A 4924-nucleotide genomic window follows, 5' to 3' on the forward strand; every position below is an offset into this window, starting at 1 on the left:
TCAAAAAAACCCGGCACTTACTGGCAGTTGGAGCTGCGGTCTGACTGAGTGGGGCCCTGTCCACACAGTGTGGGGCACGGTGACATCCCCAGTGGCCCCAGCCTGACCTCCTGCTGTCCTGTGCTGCCCATGGAGCTAGAGCCCTGGAGCCCCCCCACCCTTGCTTCTAAGTTAAGCAGAGGCGATTTTTTTTCTTTTTTTTCTGGTTTGTTTTTTTAAGTGACAGTGCCTGGGGTTGTCAGGGTAGCCATGGGGACCTGGGGGTGCAAATTGTGGGGTGAGGCTGGGTGGGGCAGCCACTGGGGAGCTGCAGCAGCTGGTGGGAGATGGGGCCAGGTGGAACAGCAATCATGGGGCTGGGCTTGGGCATGTGGGCCTTGCAGGGGGGATGATAGCCCCTGCAGGAGCCATTTGGCCCCCACTGGGGGGTATACCCCTTGTGTGGGGGCTAAACCCCTTGTGTGGAGGCTGAAACTCCTGTGGGGGGGGTCGAATCCCCTGTTGTGGGTGCAAACCCCTTGTGTGGGGGATGAACCCCTTTTTGGGGTGCTGAACGCCTTGTGAGGGGGTGAACCCCCTGTTGGGTTACCGAACCCCTTGTGGGGGGGGCTGAACCCCCTTTTGGGGAACCAAAACACTTGTTTGGGGGATGAAACACGTTTTGGGGGGCCAAATCCCCTGTTGGGGGTACAAACCCCTTGTGTGGGGGCTGAATCCCCTGTTGGTGGGCTGAACCCCTTGTGTGGGGGTTGAATCCCACACAAGCAGTGGCAGGACCCTGCTTGCTCAGAGTTGGCTCCTTGGACCCAGCTGGCTGTGGCTGACCTCCTGGCCAAATGGGGCCAGGAGGACATGTTTTGACAGTTCAAAGCAGGCCACCAAACCCGGAACATCTTCCGGGTGATAGCTGCCCAGATGGGAGGGCAGGGGGCACACATGGCAGTAGTGCCGCACAGAGGCCAACCCAGCAAGCACAATCCACTGGCAGCTGGCCCAGAGGGCTGTGCAGTCCCCATCTGGGTCTGGCAGGTGCGTAGAGGGTACAGGGAACTCTCAGGGTTTCTTCAGCTGGCACAAGGGTAGTGTCCCCAGGTACCAATTGGCTGGACCCCAGAAGCTCCTGAGAGCTAGTAGCCCTGAGCTACTTGCCAGGGAAGCTTTTTATACTGCTGGGGACTGCACAGGTGCTGGCCCCGGGCTCTAGCTCCCCTTGGCAGCAGACCCGGGAGGAGCCAGGCAGGGTTATTTTGCTCCAAGTGGCACAATTTGCTCCACACCAAAGTGCATGTCTGAGCACGTGCACTGAAGCAAAAAGCCCTGGCTCAAATTTGCACATCTTATATGCACTTCTATTTGATCTGCTCCAAGAGCACATGCTTGCATGTTTGGAGGTGCCCATAAAGGATATGTTTTGCCTGACAGTGTCTTTCTTTCTGTCTGTCTGTCTGTGTAGCACTTACTGTTCTTATACTTTAACATTTTATATTTCTAGATATTTAGGGAACAAATGCTGTAAATTGCCCACTTCAAATGACTTGGATCTGAGAATATGTTGTACACCCTCCTGGTGAGACCTGAGAAAGAAGGTCTTGCACTTGAAAGTTTGTCTAACTATATCCCTACTACACAGTTAGTCTAATAAAAAATACCACCCTAAAAATGTGTGCCTCCAAAATATTTTCTAATTATTTAATCACTGCTGCTATTGGCTGGTCATATGATTTATGTAATATCAAATTATATAGCAAAAGCATTGTGTACAGCTTTTCCTTACTGTTTTGAAATAGTTCCTTTATGAATAAAGCCAGTCTTCCTCTCCATACCCTAGTAGTGTCTTAGTTTCCTTTCAGGAAATAAAAACAATGATATGAAAATGAAATCTACATGCAATCTAGATGATTAGATGAAATTACTATTTTATTCTATTAGTCTGCACCCAACAGATTTTTGCTAAAAATGTATTCTGGTTGCAGGTTTGCTTTATACATAAGGTTCTTTCTCAAATAACACTTTCCACAGACTTTTGGCCTTGTTACACATTGCACGTTGGGCTGCTCAGATCGGTCTTAGCGCTAGCTCAAGTTTGGAGCAGTCACACCTTAAGAGTAAAAAAGTTCTCTGAATGTCTCCCACCTCCACAGCTTTGATTTGCCACTAGAGGGCTGGTGAGCAGGGGCCTTATTACGAGCTACACTTGTGAGTTGCCAGGGCTGGTGAGCCAGGACAAGCTTTTATCCTTGTTCTAGGTGGGGATGTTGGAGAGCTGGGTGGGAGAGGGGGTCAACATGCATCTGGGAGGTGGAGAGTTACTGGAATGGGGGTGGGTAATGAAATAGGAGGTGAAAAGGAAAGGGGGGTGGGAGAAGGGTGGTTAAATGAAGTCAGCAAGCCACTGGAGGATAAAATAAAAATAAATTTAAAAAAATAATGGAAGTAAATAGGAATTAAATGAAAAACTATCTCATGTTTTAGTACAATGGGATTTGGGATTGCAGGGTGCAGGATACTGGTTGTGTTCCCTGGGGTAGCTGGAAGGTGCAAGAAGTGAAGGAAGGTGCTTTTGAGGAAGCCACTGCCCCTGCCCTGGGAGGGAAGCCCCAGCTCATGGGGATTCAATCTGGCACTCTACTTTGTACCCCCCCGCCCCCCCGCCACTTCCAGCCAGACCCACTCCTAGACCCATCTGTGCTCTGTGACAGGCCAGTTCTTTAGGCTGTTTGCACAGCATTGCACTCCTGGAGTGGGAAAGTCACAGTCCCAGAGGTGGGAAGGGGGGTTGGCTTGGTGCCAAAATCATACCCTGGGCAGTAGAGCTCAGAGGGTGGAAAGTTTGTCCACACAAAACGGTAGGGTGGAGGAGGAGACACTGCATTCTGGGATGCTGGAGGACACCTTGGACAGCTCATCTGTGGGGAGAGGCCATGCATTAACAGAACATGAGCTGGGTAACATGGATGAGAGATAAACCTGTCCTGGAATGGCATCATTGTAAGCAGCCTAAAATGTGCTTAAAACTAGTTTCAGGTGTTAATGTATAGACAATACAGGGTTTGAGAGTTCCAGGAGCTGCCTAAGATTAATGTTTAGCAAGTCCCTCTCTTAGCCAACTGTGAACTCTCTGCAGGCTTCAAACTAAAAGATGCTTCAGGTTTTAAAACATAATCAGATACATCATCCTGTTGATCTCTTCAAACATGTGGCATTAGTTCTCCCAACTTCTCTTCTTTCTTTCACTATGCCACAGGTCTTTTTCTTCCAACTTTGGCTACTTTGTTGATTTTCCTGCTCATCTACCAAATTTCCGTGTTGAATTTTCATAAAGTTTATCCAAAAAAGGTTCAAATCTTCAAAAATAACAACACAGCAGTTCTCTGTTCTGCCTCAATTATTGTCTCAATCTCTCACAGCTTGTTGATGCTTTTCAACCATATTGTATAACTTGATATCTGACTTTCTTCACATTTGTCACCAAGTAGTCTGCCATGCGACAGCATTGCGCTTAAGGTGGGAATGGATGTCATTCCATTGTGAAATATGAACCCAAAAACTGGCAGAATTCATCCAAAATATAAATCTGAGAATTGGTCATGACACAAGACTTACTGTAAAATATTTTTATGACAACACTATAGACTTAGAAATGATAACAGCAAAGGCTACTGGAAAATGTATTCTTTTGCTTAGAGTTATATTGAGCCCACCAAACACAGCTGCTAGGTATATCCAAGACATGAAAGAGGCAATTTCCTAGCAAAGTAGCATTTTCAGTGACTAGCAAAAAAAATCAGGTCAAAGACTTGATAAAGTAGTTGCTTACCTACTAGGGCTGTGTGAAGCTTTGGTTCCTGATTCGATTTGGCGGAAATTTGGCCCAATTCAGGGAGCAAATCTCCAAATCTGAAACAAATCAAGACACCCTTTAATCTCTCTGAATCGAATTAGAGCCTTCTGAATTGATTCAGAGAGACTCAGAAAGATTTGGAGATTCAGCCATAGACATTAGGCATGTATGAGTTGGTAGTGATCCGATCTGGCTTTGGATCCAGCTGCTTCAGATGACAGCAATCCAATCTGGAGCTCCAGATTGGTTTGCTGCTTCAATCCGGCCGAAGAGGTTTCAAAGTTTCAGAACCTCTTTGGAGATCTGGCTATAGGGGATCAATGAAATATCTGTAACTTTGTTGTTTTATCTCTGATTTGGGTGAACCTTGCAGGGGTGGTAGCCTATGCTGAGAGCATGAACTCTACCAAGTTTCAAGAAGATAGGTGCAGGGGTTTTGGGGAAACTGCACCCCAATTTTTTTAAAGGAAAACTCAAGTCACATCTATGTGTTACACCACAGGGGGCTGAAAACTGCAAAAGTGATAGCTGCTGGTGAGGCCACAAAGAATATCAGCACAGGGGTTTGGGGGGAACTGCACCCCAAGCTGCTGACAGGCAAAACTCATGACACCAATGACCCTATGTGTGTTAAGGCACAGCGGGCTGAAAATTGCAGGGATGGTGGCCCCTGATCAGGCCACAAATCCTGCCAAGTTTCAAGAAGATCAGTGCAGGGGTTTGGGGGGAACTGCACCCCAAGCTGCTGACAGGCAAAACTCGTGATGTGGGTGGGTGCTTGGGCAACTGCGTCTGTCTTGGGGCACAGTGGGGGTGAAATGTAGTGCAGGACTGCGTGCTGGGCCCTGACAGGCCACAAAGCCTGCCAGCTGTGTGTGTCTCGCTGAGGGAGTCTGTCGTCCCTCTTGGGTGACTGCGTCTGTCTTGGGGTACAGGAGAGTAAAATCTAGTGCAGGCCCACAATGTAGGCAAGAAAGCCAGTCAGTGAAAATGGAAATGGAGGTGTCAGGGGGTGAGGGACAGGCTGGGGTGGGGGGTAGGTGGGACAGGGGGATGTAGCACTGCAGGTAAAAGTGCAGAGGT

The sequence above is a fragment of the Alligator sinensis genome, unplaced genomic scaffold (assembly GCF_000455745.1).
Source record: "Alligator sinensis unplaced genomic scaffold, ASM45574v1 scaffold2179_1, whole genome shotgun sequence".
Taxonomy (NCBI): Eukaryota; Metazoa; Chordata; order Crocodylia; family Alligatoridae; genus Alligator; species Alligator sinensis.